General features: G+C 38.8%; 1 protein-coding gene across 1 annotated transcript in view; it reads right to left on the bottom strand.

Moving 5' to 3' along the window:
* The window catches only part of LOC125965699 (uncharacterized), a 147,702-nt gene that overhangs the window by 7,516 nt on the left and 119,363 nt on the right, over positions 1 to 20,823 (bottom strand). The window lies entirely within an intron of this gene.

Below are 20,823 nucleotides of genomic sequence, written 5' to 3'. Positions count from 1 at the left end.
TTTACTGGATCATTTAAAGTGGTTAAACCCTCAGTCTTGGATTACTGGAAGGTTGTCAGGATTTATTACCCTGGCCATAATTTGCCTATTGTTGATAATAATCTTCTCATGTCTGTTTCATATCCTCATGCAACAGTATACTACTCTAGGCACTAAACTACATGGAATTATTTTGCAGCAAAAGTTAAAAAATAAAAAAGGGGGACCTGTGGGAAGCAGTCAGCCTTGAGAGCAGGCTACAGACATGCCGCCGCTGCTCAAAGGGACTGTCCCTACTTGTTCCCCTCCTTGTTCCATTCCATGGGAGATAAATCACCAGGGCCCAGAAATCAGAAAGAATGTAAAATGAGACAAGCAAAGCTGTCTCCCCCCTGCACATGCAGGTTATTTTTGATGATTCTGGGTTTATGGGTTTCCTCCCAGGGAAGTTAACCTTGAGCCGAGACAGTCTGTAGATAATGTGAACCACCATCTGGCAACCTTCCTTTTTCTAGTCTATATAATCTGCCACTGTAGCATAATAAAATTTGCCTTGCAACCATCAGTTGTCTTGGTCCTTCTGACCCCATTCGTCGGTGCTACTTCAGTTCCTTACCCCTTCCCTTCTGACCCTGGGCGGTGAAATCCTGTTTCTCCGGCTGGTCTGCGGCACACATGAATATATGTTTTTCTCTTGCTGTACTGCACATATGCTGTCTAGTAACATATATTGTCTGCTAGTAGTGTTCTAGATTATGTCTTTCCAAAGCGCTGAGGCAGTGCACCTATTCTGTAGTTGCAGCTGATGGCTGAATGTATCCTAGCTGACAAATTATTGATTAATAAGAACTTGAATTTCTGAAAGATTTGTACTGTTAACCAAAATCTGAGCAAGGAGTCTCAAATGTAATTCTTAGCCAGAATTACATGTTAATTAACCATTTAACAGTGTAAATCAAGGAACATCAGTGTAAGAATTTCTTTTAATTTATTTTTTATCTGCTTGAAATATCAGTTAAAAGTTGCCAGCTTGGTTGCAGATGAACAGACGTTTGAAGTTCACCAAACTACTTAATGTGGAATAGGATAATAGACTTCCAGCGCCCTCAAGGCTGTGACCTTGCAGCCATTTTACATAGCACATCCTCCTATAGGGATGAACCTTTCCCTGGCCCGAAAAGTAGCAGCTCTGTTGAAGCTTTGCTTATTGTAACAGGCTTTTGTTTCCAGGTTACATGTCTGTGGAAGACTTAATTCTGAATAAAGATATAGATATTACTGGAAACTAATTGTTTTTTCTATTATACTCTGCTTTATCAAAAAAGTAAAACATTTAAATTGTGCTACAGAAATTAAAATGTTGTCTTGCAATCTTTAAACAATAAATGAGTGAATTGCCCTTAAAAAAAAAGAATTAAGCAGTTAAGCTGTTGGTCCCACATCAGACAAATTATCCTTATACCTCCTGTCAATATTGTTAACAGAGACTGTTATTTTATTAATCCTTATGATCCCGTGATTCTTTCTTTCATGTTTCAGGGCACAGCAGGTGAGAGAGTGGATTTGTTAAGCTGGGTGGGTTTATCCTTCTTTTATGCGTTCATTCAATTTTATGTACACTTACTTATTTTACACACAGGGCAATAGAAGCTGCTAAAGCAATCATTGCTATTCTGTAAAACAACAAGGCACAGAAGCAGATGTCTTATTTCTGAGATTTCTCCCCCCAGGATTATTATGATTAAAGATCCTTTCCCCCCACTCCCTGGAGAGGACAAGGGGCTGCTCGCTGGAGGATTTTTAATGACTTGGGGAAAGGCTCAAATATCTCCCCATTATGGTAATCCACCCCAGGGGCAAACCACACAAGAATATTATGAATTTATTTTATTTTTCTATCCTTGCAAAGGTAATACTCAGCTCATTAGAATATGAAAACTATACTGTCAAATTTCAGAATTACATGGATGAAGAAAATCACCAAAGTGGCATTATATCATGTGTGTTATAGTTGTATTTACTATATTGACTATATTAACTATGTTGTGTTAACAATATATTGTATAACTATATATTGAAAAGGCAAAATGCTGTAACTTATTTCAGAGAAAATAATTATGTTGGCAAACCCCAAATTGTACATTGTAGACAGGTCCTAGTTAAAGAAGATTTAATTCATAGTGAACAAGAGGTTAGCTTCTGTTTTCAGCCATGTGCTATTTCAAGAATTAAACGTCATGAATAATACAGGATATAAGAGGAATAGTCTAAAGACGGAAAAGCACATTTTGATTAGGAAAGAGAATTTAAGGCTTAAGTCTTTTTTTTAAGGAAAACTGCCTTATTACTATGAGATAAGAAAATTGTTTCCTTCTTTTCTTCCTTGTTTTCTTCTTCTTCTTTTTTTTAACCTTTTTAATTTTGGATATTTGACCTCTAAGCTGAGATGACTGAAAATGCCTCCTCTGGGCGTCAACCTTTTTGAAAGACTTTTTCCCCCTCCCTAAGGGCTGTTTGTCTCTTGGAGGCATTGTCTACATTACTCACCAAGAGGCAAGCATTGGTCCTTGCACTAAATGCTGACATCTCCTGATAAGAGGGAAGCTGCAAAGTAGAAGAATTGAAGGTCAATATGTTGCTATTGGTCTCAAGCGCATTGATGTACATTTGTGTATTGGGGAAGGGGAGTGAAGCTTGACAGTGGGCCAGTGGGGAGGGGTAAATATTTTGTGATGCTGTCTACCTATGGGCTTATAAAGTTTACAGCTGCATTAGGAGGACAAGCATTACCATTAGCATGAAAAGTAGGGCAGACCTCAGTTGCAAAAGCTTCTAGCCATACACATAGGGCAATACGTAAATGATACACCTTATTGCATTCACCTATTCACCCTCCCCTGTTCACGCTAATTGGAAATTTCAATCCATTTCAGAGAAGTAACACAACTATCAATCATTTTCCCTGGCACGAATCTTCCAGGAGGAAGAAAATGGAATACACCTAGCAACAGAGCTCACGCACTAGCCCATGTGTCTTAGATTTAATATCTGATCACTAGCTGGATTGAAGCCAAGAGGTGGTTCACGAAGTTGCTGTACATTAGAATCACCTGAGGAACTCTGAGACCTCCCCGTGCCCAGGCTCCTCCCTAGACCTACTGAATCAAAATCTCTGGGGCTGGGACCCAGACAACAATGTTTCTCTTAAAAGCTCTTTAGGTGATTCATACGAGCAGCAAAGCTTGAGAACCAGCCCAATAACGGGAACAAACTTATTTCACACAGATAAAGTGGGGCAATTCATGTGTTAAAAGAACATGAATATATATATATATATATATGTATATATATATACATATATATATATATTTCTTTTTTTCTCTTTATTCTGTTTGTGTTTCAAATAGGCTTTTTGTTTTTCTTCTGCAAAAAGCGTTATTGTTTCCATTTGGTCCAAGGCTTGGGAGAGGGCTCCAGGGCAGTTACAAAGCTGCCTAGTGGCTGCAGAGCGGGGCATCAGGCAGAAGCTCTGACGCCAGAGGGGCTCCTCAGAGGCCGCTGGACTTCAGAGACTCCTGTTTGTGCTCGAGGGTGAGCCTTTCAAAGAGATACTCGCCCAGCACAGCCTGCGGACCAGCCAGCCTGCGGAGGTTGGTCAGGTGGTCGCCCATCTTCTTGATGAGTTTCACCTGCTCCTCCAGGAAGTGGCTCTCCAGGAAGTCACAGAGGTGGGAGTCTCCGCGGGCGGAACCCAGGGCGTGCAGATCCGATAGTGCCTGGTTCAGGTCCTTCTCCCTAAGAATGGCGGCTTCCACAGCGTCCTGGGTTTTACCCCACTCATCTTGAGAAGGCTTCCGCGCATCCTGGAAGAGGGCGCGGCCACAGCACTGGTTTTGCATTTTCAAGAGATGCTGGGCACGCTCACACTTCTCCTCAGCCAGTTGGCGAAAAATGTGGCCCACACTGTCCAGAGTCCCATTGTTGCTGTCGAAATAGAAGCTCAGAGAGAGGTAAGTGTCCCCAGATGCATGTTAAACAGGCGGTGGATGGCCGCCTCCACCTTGATGGAATAATTCTGACGAACCTGGGAACTCGTGGTTGATCAGTAATAAGGAACTAAGCTCAAAAACCGGTGTTGGCCTGTCCTGGAGGCTGAGGATAGCTGAGTGGCTGATTCCAAAGGTTGCGACAGGAAGAAAGGTTGGAGGGTGGTCGGGGGCTGGAGCAAGGAGTGTCCCTGGGTCTGTTCATTCCAAACACTGTTGAAGCAAAAGACAGAACTGCAGGACTGCTGAGCGCACTGCCTCAAATAGGCTTTGATATAAATGAACAAGAAGGCCAAGCAAGGACAAAACTTACCCTTCCCCTCACCAAAATAGCTGGCGATACTAGAATCTAGACCTGGGAAGGGATTCTTCCATTACTTTCTTAACATTCCAAGCCACTAGAGCAGTGGTTCTCAAAGTATGGTCACCTTGTAACCAAGCAGAACCCTATGGGGCCTTCCTAGGACAGACCCATCGCCCATATCCTCTGCTGTAGTTCCTCTCTGAAGTACTCAGATAATAGTATCTCAGGCATGTTTCTTGATTTTTAAGATGCTAAAAACCACCACCCAATGGAAGAAATTAACTCCTTGATGATCATGAGCACGTAGCCCCCAGACCTTCTGGCACCTAAGGATGGATAATGTTACCTGCCCTGTGGCCTCAACATCAACCAGCCACAGGATTGTGCATGAGCTGATCACATTCCCTGGGACGTCCCTCCCTCACCTGGCCTTTAAAAATGCTTTGCTGAAATCCTTTGGAGATTTCAGGGTGTTTTGGAACATGGGCCACCCCTCTCCTTGCTCGATCCTGCAATAAACCTTTCTCTGCTCCAGACTCCAACCTTTAGGTTCGTTTGGCCTCACTGTGCTTCAGACACATGAACCTGCATTCGGTAACAACCTGACCAGCTTTACCAGCGTCCCCTGATAATGTGTCAGATATTCAAGTTTTAGGGCCCTGTCCCAGCCCTATGGAATCAGCAACTCTGGTGGGGCTCAGTGATCTCTGTTATAACAGGCTCTCCAGATGATTTTTATTCGCATTAAAGTTTGAAAATATCTGCATTGTCAGCTGGCCAAAGCGTCCACCAGCAGGTGAAGGGGAGTGGCGCCTGGAAAAGATAGGGACCAGCCAAGGCAAGTACAGCAGCATTTGCCGTGGTAGTAATGGAGAATGCCTTTTCTCCACTGGTTGGCACAGACTAGGATCTGGGAGCAGTGGCAGGGTTATTTAGGATGCTTTACATTTCAATGTAGAGGGACCGCTGTCCTGGTTTGCCAGGGACTTCCCCTGTGTGAGCACTTAAAATCTCATCCTGGCAAACCCCTTAGCCCTGGGTTTGAAAAACTTAGGGAATAACATGAAATGTAGGGGAAACATGATCTAGGTTTTGGGCAAGTCACAAGTGCTAATTAAAGCTAAGCGAGTATGGACAACATCTAGCGTTCTTTAGCCCTTCGCGGGGAGGTAAATCTGATTGGGTGAAAGGAGTTATTGTTAAGAGATCTTTGTAGAAACATCCCCTTCTGCTTAGTCCACTGGTTCTCAGTTCTGGCTAGACATTGGCATCGTCTGAGGAGATTTAAAATGATTTTATTGGTCTAGGATGACCAACCGTCAGTGTGAGGGTTTTTAAAAAGTGCTTCAGATGATTCTAATGTGCAACCAAATTTAGGTGCCACTGTTTAAGCTTTTGAACCGCTGCTACATATTTTCACCTCACCTTCCTATGAGAATATCCAACTGTAGTTGAGGTTTGTTTTTTTTTCTTTTGCTTTTTTTAACTGTCTTATTATAAGATTAACTGTCTTAAATAAGGTTGAAGGTACAGAAAATCTTGCTAGTCCATCTGGTATAGCTGGATACTTAGAATAATATCGTTAAGATATATACCATTTAAATATTGTGACTGGCCTTTTTTTTTTGAAATTAACATATGCATTGAATTAGTATGATCTCTTTTGAGGTTGTCATGTTGGGGAGCTATACCTCTAATCTGCTGCCATTGCTAAATATCTGGACACCTCTTATTAGGAATTGCTTTTAAAAATCTTTAGGGATTAAAACCAAGATTGCTGTATTATTTGTACTGGGACCACAAAAACCTCACAGAGTTCCCCCGCTGTACCTTCTACCCCAACTCTAACCCTTGGCAACTTCTAATCTGTTCTCCATCTCCACAGTTTTGTTATTTTAATAATAATATGTAAACATAATCATGAATTACTTAATCTTCGGAGATTGGCTTTTCAAAATTTTTCCCTCGGCATCATTCCCCTGAAGTTCATTTCAATTTTTGCATATATTAATAATTTGTTCCTTTTTGTTTCTCGGTAGTATTCTATCATAAGATTTTATCACAATTTGTTTCAACATTCATCCACTGAAAGACACTTGGGTAGTTGCCAGTTTTTGGCTATTATAAATAAAACTGCTATGAACATTTATGTGTAAGTTTCTGTGGGAACTTAATTAAGTTTTTGTTTCTTTTGGATAAATGCTCAAGAGTACAATTACTCTTGAGTAATTGTACAATTGAGTAATTACAATTACAATTACAATTACAATTACTGCATTGTAGGGTGAATCTACTTTTAGGATTAAAAGAGACTGTCAAGCTGTTTCTCAGAGTGGCTAAACCATTTTATTTTCCCACCAGTGATGTGATAGAATTTTTCTACATACTCACCAGCATTTGATGTTTTCACTATACTTTAATTTTAGTTGTTCTCTGACATCTCATTATGGTCTTAATTTGCATTTCCCTAATGGCTAATGATGTTGAGCATCTTTTCATGTGCTTCTTTGCCATGTGTATATTCTCTTCCATGAAATGTCTGTTCCTGTCTTCTGCCTATTTTCTAGTTGGATTTTCTTAAGTTGTTTGGAGAGTTCTTTGTATATTATAGATACAAGTCATTTGTCTCATGGGATTTTCAAATATGTTTTCTCACTGTGTAATTTGAGTTTTCATCCACTAAAAAGGATCTTCTATGAAGTATTTTTAACTCATTTTGATGAGATCCAATTTATCAGTTTTTGCTTTTATTGATCATACTTTTGGCGTCAAGTCTAAGAATTATTCCCCTAGTTCTAGATGCCAAACATTTTCTCCTATGTTTTTCTAAAAATGTCCTGCTTTTATATTTAAGATTATGATCCACTTTGATTTAATTTTTGTGTAAGGTGTGGAGGTTAAGGTTCATTTTTTGTTTGTTTGTTTTTGTCGAGGGATGTCCAACTGTTTCAGTACCATTTTTTGAAAAGTCTATTCTTCCTGGATAGCTTTTGCACTGCTGTCAAAAACAAGTTAAATGTATTTATGTCAGTCTATTTCTGGGTTCTCTATTCCATTCCATTGATCTATGTATCTACCCTCCATCATTACTGCAAACTCTTGAAATTGGGTAGATTAATTCCTCCCATTTTAATCTTCCTTTACGAATTGTTTTAGCTATTCTTCAGCCTCTTCTTACCACATAAATCTTAGAATAAGCTTGTCTATATCCACAAAAACCTTGAGGGCATTTTAAGAGTAATTGTGTTAAGCTTCTTGTCTTGGGGAGAATTGACATCTTTATTATGTTGTGTTTTCTAATCCATGAACAAGGTATGTCTCCCTATTTGTTTGGGACTTTTTAATTTTTCTTCATCAGCATTTTGTAATTTTCAGTATAGAGGTGCTATAAATGTCTTATTGGGCTTATATTTAAGTATTTACTTAGGTCAGTTGTAAATGGCATCACATATTTTTATTCAAGCTTCTGTACATTTGTTATTAATATATAAGTTGATAAAATTGTGGTGATCTTGTACTCTAAATCATTTACAAACTGATATTATTTCTCAAGCTTTTTGTGGATTCCTTGGTATGTTCTCCATTTAGATTATCATCTCATCTTCAGATACAACTTTACTTCTCCTTATGCAATATAATAGGATATATTACTATTCAACATTCAGTAGGATATGTTCCTTCCTATTCAACATAGTAGGAATAGTCCTTTTATCTTTTAAATAAACTTTTTAAAACTTTAACTTTTAAATTTATGTATTTATTTATTTTTGCTTTATTTTCTTACTAGAACCTCCAGTAATATATTTAATAAAAGTGGTGAGAGCAGATATCGGTGCCTTGTTTCTGATCTTACAGAGAAAGCATCCAGTCTTTCACAGTTAAATATAATGTCGGTATAGGTTGTTTGTAGATCATCTTTATGTTTCAGTATGTTCCTTTCCTATTCCTAGTTTGCTTGAAGTTTTTTTTCTTCTTTTTTTAAAATCATGAATGAGATTGGATTTTGTCAAATGCTTTCTCTGCATTAATGGATAGGATCACATGACTTTTCCCCCTTAATCTATTAGATATGGTGGATTACATTGTTTAATTTTCAAATATTTAACCAACTTTGCATAACTGGAATAAATACCACTTGGTCATGGTATACTATTCTTTTTATATATTTCTGGATTTAATTTGCTAATATCTTGCTGAGGATTTTTACAGCCAATTTCATAAAACATATTGGTCTGTAGTTTTCTTCTTTCTATACTATCCCTGTCTGGTTTTGGTATCAAAGTAATACTGGCTTCATAAAATTAATTAGGAACTGTTCCCTCTACTTCTGTTTTTTATCAAATCATGTAAAGTTGGTGTTAATTCTTTAAGTCTTGGGTAAAAGTGAAACATCTAAGCCTGAATATTTCTTTTGGGAGTTTTTAAATGAAAAATCCGTGTTTCTAATGGTTACAGGAAAATTGAGATTATCTATTTCATCTTGGCTGAGTTTTGGTAGTTTTGGGTGTAGAAGCATTGGCCCATTTCGTCTACATTTTTGAATTTGTAGTGTAGACTTGTTCATAATAACTTGTCCCTCATTAACCTGCAGGATATGTCATAGTATCCCTGGTTGCATTTCTGATATCTGTGATTTGTACCATCTCTCTCTTTTTTTTTTTTTTTTTTTTTGTGGTACACGAGCCTCTCACTGTTGTGGCCTCTCCCGTTGCGGAGCACAGGCTCCGGACACGCAGGCTCAGCGGCCATAGCTCACGGGCCCAGCCGCTCCGCGGCATGTGGGATCTTCCCGGACCGGGGCACGAACCCGCGTCCCCTGCATCGGCAGGCGGACTCTCAACCACTGCGCCACCAGGGAAGCCCTGTACCATCTCTCTTTTTATCTTTATCAGTCTTGCTAGATCTTTATTGATTAGATTATTTCAAAGAACCAGCCTTTTGTTTCATTGATTCCCCCCCATTTTCCTGTTTTCAGTTTCATGGATTTCTGTTTCATCTTTATTATTTCCTTCTTTCTGCTTGTTTCGTGTTTTTCCCTCTTCCTTTTTTACTATTTTAATATACAAAATTAGATTATTGCTTTGAAATATTTTCTTTCCCAATTTAGTGCTATAAACTTCCCTTTCAGCATTGCTTTCACTTCATTCCGCAAACTTTGATCCGTTACATCTCCATTTTCTTTTATTATATGCATTTAAAAATTTTTCCTTGATGCTGTCTTTTTTACCCATGAGTTATTTGGAATTGTGATGTTTAGTTTTCATGTGATTGAAGATTTTCCTGTTGTCTTTCTCTTATTGATTTCTAGTCTGATTCCATTATGGCTAGAGAACATACTCTCTATGATTTTAATTCTTTTAAATCTGCTAATGTTTTTTTATCGCCCAGTATATGGTATATGAGTGAATGTTCCATGGACACTTGAATATGTATTCTGTTCTTATTGAGTGTGTTCTTTAAATGTCAGTTATATCCTGCTGATTGATGCTGTTTTCAGTTCTTCCATATCCTTGCTGATTTTTCTCTGGTAGTTCTATAAATTGCTGTGTTGAAGTCTCAAATAATAATTGTGGATTTAAAACTTTCTCCTTTAACATTTTTTAGTGTTTGCTTCATGTATTTTGAAGTTCTGTTGTTTGGTGCACACACATTTACTATCACTAGGTCATCTAGGTGGATTATTCCTGTTATCTTTATGTAATGAACCTCTTTGCCCCTAATAATTTCCTTTGCTCTGAAGTCTACTTTATCTGATGTTAATATAGCCATTCCTGCTTTTTCGATTAATGTTCACATGATATATCATTTTCATCCTTTTACGTTGAACTACCTATATCATGATGTTTAAAGTAAGCTTCTTATAGACAGTATGTAGTTGGACCATGCTTGTGATTTTTTAATCTACTCTTCCAATCTCTGTCTTTGACTTGGTTATTTAGATCATTTACAGTTAATGTAATTATTGCCATGTCAAAGATTTGGTCTACCATGTTATTTTTTGTTTTGTCTTTTACCTTAGTTTCTCAATCCTGTGTTTCTCTTATTTTGCCTTCTTGTGGATTTTACTTAAACATTTTTTAATAAGACCATTTAGTTTAATTTATTTAGAATCATTTGTGTATACTGTTTGTATAGTTTTCTTAGTGGTTGCTTTTGGCATTACACTATACATATGTAACTTATCATAGCCTACTGGAATCAGTGTTTTATTACTTCAAGTGAAGTTTCAAAATTTTACTTCCATTTAGGTCTCTTAATATTTCCCAGTTTTAAAGTATGATTTTTTTGTAGTATTTCCTTTCTCTACATTGAGAACCCCATCAGATGGTGTCATCATTTTTGCTTTGACAATCATATAGAATTTAAGAAACTCATGAGGCTAATGATAGTCTCTTATATTTACCCCATTTGTTTTCACCCATCCCATTGTTCCCCTTTTCTTTCTGAAGTTCCCAGTCTTCTGTTATTGTTTATGTTTTCATAACAGTAGGTGATATCTGGGCTTTCCAGTGCCATTAGATATGGGTTTCAGGAAACACTGAGCCTGGCTCACTTAATGCTACTGAGTTGGAGAGTTTGTATATGTTGGGCCTGTTGGCACAGCAGATGCTAGCAGATTAGACTAATGTTGATGGGACTAGTGCCACAGGAGGATGGGTTCCCATTCAGGCTATGCTGCTGCTATAGTAGATCAAGTCCCCCTCTACCCCAAGTGTGGGGCAGTGACCTGCTGCTGTCACTGCTTTGTATTAGGCTGCTTTTGCCTCCGGTGTGTGGTGGGATCCCTTGGAAGCTACTGCTGCTGTTGTCAATCACAAGGTTAAATTCATTTCAGAAATATTTAAGTATAAATATATAGCCTGGCTCTTGCAGGACCTCTGTATTTTTTTTATGGCTTTCATACAAATTACCCCAAATTTAGTGACTCAAAACAACGTAAATTTATTACCTTACAAGTCTGACATTGGTCTCAATTGAGTAAAGTAAAAGTGTTGGCAGGATCGACAGATGAATGGATAAAGATGTGGCACATATATACAAAGGAATATTACTCAGCCATAAAAAGAAATGAAATTGAGTTATTTGTAGTGAGGTGGATTGACCTAGAGACTGTCATACAGAGTGAAGTAAGTCAGAAAGAGAAAAACAAATACCGTATGCTAACACATATATATGGAATCTAAAAAAAAAGAAAAATTGGTTATGAAGAACCTAGGGGCAGGGCAGGAATAAAGACACAGCCATACAGAGTGGACCTGAGGACACAGGGAGGGGGGAGGGTAATCTGGGATGAAGTGAGAGAGTGGCATAGACATATATACACTACCAAATGTAAAATAGATAGCTAGTGGGAAGCAGCCTCAAAGCACAGGGAGATCAGCTCTGTGCTTTGTGTCCACCTAGAGGGGTGGGATAGGGAAGGGAGGGTGGTAGGGAGATGCAAGAGGGAGGAGATATGGGGATATATGTATATGTATAGCTGATTCACTTTGTTATGAAGCAGAAACTAACACACCATTGTAAGGCAATTATACTCCAATAAAGATGGTTAAAAAAGAAAAAAGAAGTGTTGGCAGAGCTACATTCTTTTCTGGAGGCTCTTATGGGTGTTTCTGTTCCCTGGACTTTATCTGCTTCCAGCGGTCACTGGTAGTCCTTGACTCAGAGTCCCCTTTCTCCACCTACAAAACCCAAAATGCTGCATCTCTCTGATTCTGCTTCTATTAGGACATCTCTCTCTTTCTCTTTCTACAGTTGGGAATGGTTTTCTGCTTTTAAGGACTCATGCAATTAGATTTGTTCCATGAGGTAATCCAGGATAATCTTTCTATCTCAAGGTCTATAACTTCAGTCATATCTGCAAAGTCCTCTTTACCATGTAAGGTAAGATATTAATAGGTTCTAGGGATTAGGGTGAAGGCATTTTTAGGAGCCATTATGCTGCCTCCCACACCCTTAACAAGTGACCTTGAGCAAATTACTGAGATTTTTAAAGCCTTACTTTCCTCAAACATAAAATGGAAAGAAAGATAACTAGTTAATACCATGAAAGTGAAATAGTATATATGAAATGAACTAATTCAAAAAATAAGATTTCTTCTTTTTCTTTATGATTTACATTATTCTCAGAGTTCAGTTACTTGAAGAGTTACTTTTTTTTTAAACAGAACTAAGGACTTTCAGGGTTCAGGTGCTGTAAGATTGTCTGAATTATCTGAGTAGCAATTAGCTAAGCACAGGTGTAAAACATCTGATTTACTCCCTGGTGTTCTTTATCTTCTCATCCCACTAAATCCATATCCCTTGTCTAGCTCCAGCCAGTAGAGTCAGAGCTTGTTTTACTGTTTAACTAAAGTTCAATTTAAATTCTCTCTACATCTCCAGTTTCTCAGCCCTGGTTGCATATTATAATCACCTGGGGAGATTTCAAGCCCTACTGATGCCAAAGTTTTACCTATCATTGATATTTGAGGAGGGACCTGGAATTAAATGCTCTAGCTTATGGTTTTTGGAGCCAAATCAGTCTACACTGAGCCAAATCATTTGCGAGATCACCTCTAAAAAGGAATTTATCTGTGGTGACTAATGCTCTTCCTTTGTCAGTATGCTTGTCCCTCTTTGGGGGAAAAAAGAAGGGGAAAAAAACCCCAGCAGTTGGGCTCCTTGAATTACAACCTGATGCTGTGGAATTAGTGTTGGCTCAGAGCGCACATCTTCGGATACCCATTCTCTCTCCTGCTTCCTTGCATGAGCTTATATCCTTGGGCAGTTTTTCATCCACCACCCTGTTTTGATTCTAATCTTAGCAAGTAAAGTCTCCCCTTAATGAAACAGCATTTCATGAGACTTACTGGGAGCATAGGTCTGTTCCAGACCTATCCTGTGTTAGCTAAAGCAGATATAAGTGATGTATTTTTGGCATTCATCCTTGTGGGTTGGAGAGAAAAGACAGAATTTTATCCTTTAGGTGTCATCTGACTGGGCAAATGGGCTCTTTCCCTCTACTGCCTACCGTGTAAAAAACTGAGGGTGTTACCTCTAGAAGGTATCTTCTAGGTATCAAAATAGTTCAGATAAGTCATATTTCTCAGTAAAAGGTGACAAAACTATGGCTTAGGTGGTGAATTTTCCATGTCAATTTGTCTGGGCCACCATGCCCAGTTATTTGGTCAAATATTATTCTGGATATCTCTGTGATGGTTTTTTGTGTTTTTTTAAATTTTTATGTTTTATTTATTTATATTTTTGGCTGCATTGGGTCTTCGTTGCTGCACGTGGGCTTTCTCTATTTGCAGCAAGTGAGGGCTACTCTTTGTTTTGGTGCGTGGGCTTCTCATTGCGGTGGCTTCTCGTTGCAGAGCATGGGCTCTAGGTGCACGGGCTCAGCAGCTGTGGTGCACAGGCTTAGTTGCTCCATGGCGTGTGAGATCTTCCCAGACCAGGGCTCAAACCTGTGTCCCCTGCATTGACAGGCGGATTCTTAACCACTGTGCCACCAGGGTAGTCCCTGTGATGGTGTTTTTGGATGAAATTCATATTTAAATTTGTGGTGGACTTTGAGTAAAGCAGATTATCCTCCATAATATGCATGGGCCTCATCCAATCAGTTGAAGCTCTTAATAAAACAAAGACTGACCTCCCTGTCGCAAAAAGGAATTCTGCCAGAAGACTTACAGAAATTGAACTGCAAGTCTTCCTAGAGTCTCTAGACAGCCTAACCTGCAGATTTTGAATTTACCAAGCCTCTATTATTGTGTGAACCAATTGTTTAAAATCTCTCTCTCTCTTTCTCTATCTTTATATAGATTTGGATATAGATCTAGGTATCAATATCGATATCTAGATCTATATCTATCAGTATATATGGGCACATTGTATACACATGTTGTTGGTTCTGTTTTTCTGGAGAACCTTGACTAATACAGTGGCCCATATAAATAAAAGGATGAACCCAAGTTCACCCAGGTAGAAAGTAGTACAATGAGAACTGGAACTTAAGGCCTCATGACTCATTCAGCTGTGAACACTGACCCAGAACTGGCGTCCGCACACTCTGGCCCACTGATCAGATCTCGCTTGACTCCTGGTTTTGTACATAACGTTTTGCTTGAACACAGCCGCACTCATTCATTAACGTATTGTGCATGGCTGTTTCTGTGCTACAGCAGCAGATGGGCAGTTGCAACGGAGACGTATGGTACAGAAAATCCAAAATATTTACTATCTGACCCTGTACAGAAAAGATCTGCTGACCCTTGCTCTAGGATGCCATCTGATTTCTGATAGCACCGAGGAGAATAATTCATGCACATTGGGATAGATTGTTAATCTCATGTCCTCCTTAGGTCAAAGATCTCTTAAATGCTCACCTTTGCAATAGCCAGCCTGGGGAGCATTGTCTGAGGATGCAGAAATATTTCTTGCCAGGTCTTTCCAATCCACACTGCTCCCTGACTATGGTTCTTAAATCCTAATTTTTAAAAAAATTTTTATTGGAGTATAGTTGATTTACAGTGTTGTGTTAGTTTCAGGTGTACAGCAAAGTGAATCAGTTATACATATACATATATCCACTTTTTTTTTTTCTTTTTTCGGTACGTGGGCCTCTCACTGTTGTGGCCTCTCCCGTTGCGGAGCACAGGCTCCGGACGCGCAGGCTCAGTGGCCATGGCTCACGGGCCCAGCCGCTCCGCGGCATGTGGGATCTTCCCGGACCGGGGCACAAACCCATGTCCCCTGCATCGGCAGGCAGACTCTCAACCACTGCACCACCAGGGAAGCCCCAATTTTATTTTTTTTATAGTCTTTTCCAAATAGCCCATTACAGAGTATTGAGTGGAGTTCCCTGTGCTAATAAGAAGAGCAGGTTCTTATTAGTTTTCTATTTTATGTATAGTAGTGTGTATATTTCAGTCCCAATCTCCCAAGTTAGCCTCCCTGCCACAATCTCCTGGTAACCCTAAGTTTGTTTTCTACGTCCGTGCCTCTACTTCTAAAACCTGTCTATTTTAACCAACTACCACTCATTGCTTACTGTCTCTGGCTTCATGTACTTGATAATAAATCTACTTCTTTTTCTATCCTGGATGACATGTTCCAAGGACTGAGATAATATCTTATTCTACATAATTTGTCCTTGATATTGTCTATCTTGGGGTCTTCATCTATGTCCCAAAGAAGACAGTCACTCTGTCTTCTAGTACTACTACTAATACCACATTTTATGGCATGAATTTGACCCAATGCACTGAACTATATCCCTTTAGAAGCTGTAGGCAACCTGTCACTGGGTTTTAGCACAGGGGTAGAGCTCAGATTAGTGTTCAAATTTAAACAAATCTACTTGACCAGAAACTTTTTGTCTCACCATTTATTACACAAGTAACTTCTGTCTTTGCATCTATGATATAAATATTTTTAATTTCCTAAATTATCTGAAAAATTATTTAGAGCTTCCGTTTCAGTAGGCATTGGAATTGCTGTATTATGACTATTTCATTATTTTATTTCCAAGTGTTAAATTAGGCTTCAAGCTTTGGCCAAGAGTAGACAGGAAAGGGTTTCAAAAGAAATGAAGAGTGGGAAAGACTTCTGATGCAAGGGAGACTTAATAAAGATTTGATTTTGAATCAACAATTTATAATAATGGTTTGATTTTGAATCAGTAATTTATGTCGGGCTTCCCTGGTGGCGCAGTGGTTGAGAGTCCACCTGTCGATGCAGGGGACACGGGTTCGTGCCCCGGTCCGGGAAGATCCCACATGCCGCCGAGCGGCTGGGCCCGTGAGCCATGGCCGCTGAGCCTGCGCGTCCGGAGCCTGTGCTCCGCAACGGGAGAGGCCACAACAGCGAGAGGCCCGCGTACCGCAAAAAGAAAAACAAAAACAAACCAAAAAAATAAAATAGTTTATGTCATTGCAAAATAGCTCCCTGGTGAAATTCCATTCTTTGGTAATCATTAAGTACAGAAATTAACAATCAAAATATGCAGTGATCTTCATTTTCTAAAAACAAACCTATATCTAGATGAGAGGAGAATTCATCTCATAACTCAGGCTCTGGACTTACGACTCCAAGTCCTGTCTTCTTTCAAATATACCTGTTAAGTTTCTGTCTTCTTGAGCATGAGGTAATGGCTTCAGCTTTCATCCTCTTCCTCAGTATATAGCTTGGTGAGTATGAGTAAGGGATCTAAAACTTGAGAACTTGGGTTCAAATCTTGACTCTAAAATTTACTTGCTGAGTGCTCTTGAGCATGTTATCTCTTTTACCTCAGTTTTCTCACCTATAAAATAGAGATAACATTACTTCTCTTAGGGAGTTGCTATGACGGTTAAAAGAGAAAATTCATACAATGCAAGAATTTATCAGTTCTTGGAACACAATAAATACCGAAAAATAATGTTAGCCATTATCAAGGCCCCCTCATTTTATGGATAATATAGATTAGTTTATATAGGCCTAATATTTACATATACATAAACAGTTTGTACCTATGTGTGTGTATACGTTCTTCTTAGAAATTGAGCAGTCAACATTCACATCTAAAAGTATGTGCTCTGTGAAATGTAGATCTGTGTACAGACACCGTGCTATAGTTATCTATTGCTACATAATAAAGAAGTCCAAACTTAGTGGTGAAATAAACAAAAATTTTAATATGTGCCCAGATTCTGTGGGTCAGCAATTCAAACAGTACACAGAGGAGATGGCTTGTCTCTACTCCATGACTGATGTCTGAAACCTCAGCTCATGAGGATTCAGATGGCTGGGGCTGGAATCATCTAGATAATTTTAATTCACATGTCTGGCCCTTGAAGACTGGGCCCAACAAGGACTGTTGACTGGAGTGCCTATAGATGGCTGCCCATGTGGCTTGGACTTCTCATAACGTGGTAGTTAGGATTCAAGATAGAGTATCCCAAGAGAATGAGTGTCCAGGGTTGAAGCATTCCACGAGAATCATGCAAAAGCTGCATGACCTTTTATGACCTAGTCTTAGATGTTACATAAGATGTACATCACTTTCATTATATACTATTGCAGGCTTTGGAGACCATTTTCCATAAAGTGTCAGACAGTCAATATTTTAGGCTTTACAAGCCATACAGTCTCTTTTGCAACTACTTAGCTCTGCTTCTGTGATGTGAAAACAGACACAAACAATACATATACTAAGGAACATGGCTGTGTTCCAATAAAGCTTCATTTATAAAAGCCGGTAGAGGCCTAGACTTGGCCCACCAGCCATAATTTACTGACCCCTGCTCTATTGTTTGAAGCCATGGAAAGCCTGCCCAAATTCAAGGGAAAATGCCCACAGCTGGATGCGAAGAATGGCAATGAATCTGAGACCCTGTATTAAAACCACTACATATGGGATATTTATAAGAGGATCTGTCTGCATACCTTGTTTCTCCCATGTATGGTGGATATGAGGTATTGGGACATCTTACATCTCTGTAAGCCTGGGTCAGGGTCAAAGTTGGAATCTGAACTCAATGACCTTGATTTCTGGAATAATTGGTAACTCTAATTATGATATGCTTACACTCCTTACCCCAATAAATATACCACAAAAGATAGATTTCAAGTAAACAATTGCTTTATGGCAGATTTTTATTAAGTCTCCATTGACTGAATTATTCCATTTTGGTTGGAAAGCATGAGTTTTTTCTTTCCTAAAGAGATCTGCAACTTTTCAGATGTGGCATTTCATTCTACTGAGAGGATGATGTAGCTTTTTATAAACGGAAAAAGCAGGGCAGGCTGAGTTCACTCAGATCGTACTAATGCTTACAGGAATAACCGAAACTGGAACACAGGCTTCCAGGTTTTCCTGTCCTGTGCTCCTTCCGGTAGGTGCCATTGTCTGCTGGGTCTGGCAGTAATAATTTCTGACCTTTACCTCTCTACGCTGTTGTGAAGTGGTTTGGGGCTTTGTTAGCTTTCTTATGAGTTTGTACTAAATTGTGTCCATAAAGTAGGCTGAATTCCTCAGGGAAGGATGATAGCTGTTACTGTGTTATTACTGCAAATGTTGTGTTGGTTACCTTTTTTTCTTTTCTTTTGTCCAGTTGTATTCTGAACTTAAAAGTTATATTATCCGAAATGAAAATGTGCATTTGGTGGAAAACACTAATTTAAGGGATGAAAATTCCTGATGATTGCTTCAGTCAACCCTTAATACACACTGAGCTTCATTAGTACATAGACAACTCTCAGACCATTCCCTTGGAAGAGGTCACATAATAAGGCTTTGTGTTGATTTCACATTCTGTTCGGTAGAGACAGAACAAATTAGAATAATTAGCTGGTACAGGAAAGCACAAAGAACTTTCTTCTGTTTTTGTGATGCATCCCGTTATAAGGGTTGAAAATGAGGCTGGAGGTAAGAACGTGAAACTCAGAAGAGCAAAGGAGAGAGGATATTGTTTCTTTGAAAATATTCTTTCAGTGTTGGCCCAGAAGAAATATGAAGCTGAGGATATTTTTTTTAAATGATGATTTTTGTGTTGATGATGTGAGTGTGGAATTAGTAAGAATCAGGAAGCAAGTATCCTTTTCCACAAAGGACTTGGGAGCAAATGAAACCGTAAATACTCCCTGCTCTTGGAAACCCTTTTGGAGCTATAATCAGAGAAAGGTAAAGGCAAAGCCTCAGGGCAGAGGTGTTCAGAGCAAAGGGATAGGAGGAAAACAAAAGGAGAGTGGATATGTTTAGAGCTGTCATTTTGAAATTTACCTGTTTCTGATTCAGTGCTGCTTTGCTGCTGTGTTGGTCCAGTGGAAATCCTCAAAGCAGGAGCAGCCGTATTTTAAAATAATAAGGTTAGAGCAAGTGACTTTAATCCAGGACTCTTTAGCTCAAGAGCACAGAGGAGAGTGTGAGGAAAGAGTGAGGCCACAAAGGAAATGTTCACTGGGTACATTTTCCCCAAACCTCACTAACTGGGAGAAATTGACCACTGGATTATGTGCTTGAAGGAAAGCAAAAATGTTGAAAGCAAAGAGTGTGGAGCTTGTTTAGAAAGCAAGCTGTATCATTTGGTCACACACTGATGATAATAGCATTGGCTGAGACCTGACCATTTACAATGAAGGCACTTCTGTAGGTAATAAGTTCCAGGAGGGCCAGAACTATGTCTCTTTCAGCATTTAGCATGGTTTAGCGTCTGAGAGGCCAGTACATTATTGGCATATAGTAGACTTAAAAATGAGTATTTGTGGGTTGTCTGAATGAGTGGATGTGTGTGATTCATATCCTATTTGCAGGTCCTATGCCCTACAGTGGATTTTCAGTGTCAGGTTGTGAAAGTATTTATGACGGGGATTGGCATTGTTCCCTATCTAATGGATAAAGATTACACATGAAAGGACTTTACATTGACATCCCAAAAGCCTCATAGGAATTACTTAACAAAAAAATAAAATTGGATTCTGTATAATTTCTAATTTGTAAGGTGGCCACAAAACTGGTATTTCAGCCAGTCCTCTGGTAGTTCCGATGACGTCCCCATGATCACCCAGGCATAATCAGAATGGCTTTAGGATTTCGGAGCCAAAATGTCCCTCAGTATTTACTGCTTTGCTCATCCATTTAAGAAAATGGACTATTGAAAAAATAGCTTCAGACACAATACGGCATTTTATGATTTAGCATGAAATCTGAGAAATATAGAGGTTATCTGAAGCCTGCAATGGTAAAGTTCCCTCTGCTATTGAAGTTATTGTCTTTAAACAAAGATTCTACATCAGTAATGCTATATATATATATATATATATATATATATATATATATATATAAAATGATATTCAGGTTAATTTCCTGTTCTCTCTAAGGAAGTAATTGGTTGGTTGGTATGAGAGATGCTGTGGCTTCCAAGGGTGAAAAGTATTATTTTGTTGTAATTTCCATCTACCTAAGGATGGGAGAGGCCCAGTACACTGCAGTCAGTATATTATGTGGAGCAGGTTATATTGTGGTTTCTTTATGAACTTTTACATGTTTATTTTCTATGCAAGTTTGTGTGCTCCTTTTTGAGTTTTGGTAGATAAGTGTTTTGTAACTTTGGAATACTTGGAGTTATATATATATATATATATAAAACTTATATATATATATATATATTTTAACGTAATAGTTAAAGCCGTGGAGAATGTACTAGCCTACCTAGGTTCAAATTCTGGCTTTACCCTATGACTTCCCTGTGGCTTCCTCTGCTCACCTATTAAAAAGGAGGATAATAAGACTGCTGTGGTGAGTTATATACTAAGTGCTATTTAAGCATTTGCTATAATGATTATATATACTCGAAGGCAAGGAACTTGCCCCTTGATCGTCTCTGTATTCCTAGTGCTTAAGAAGTCCTAGTGCTTTTCTAGTGCATTGTTTTAGGATAGAGATAGCTCAGTATAGTTCTTCTCACTATAAAGTACTGTTACGTTGAAAGTCTTTGCTTGTGTACTAATAATCTATGACATATCTGCTGA

Source organism: Orcinus orca, chromosome 1 (genome assembly GCF_937001465.1).
Source record: "Orcinus orca chromosome 1, mOrcOrc1.1, whole genome shotgun sequence".
Lineage (NCBI taxonomy): Eukaryota > Metazoa > Chordata > Mammalia > Artiodactyla > Delphinidae > Orcinus > Orcinus orca.
This window is presented reverse-complemented; position numbering and strand designations above follow the sequence as displayed.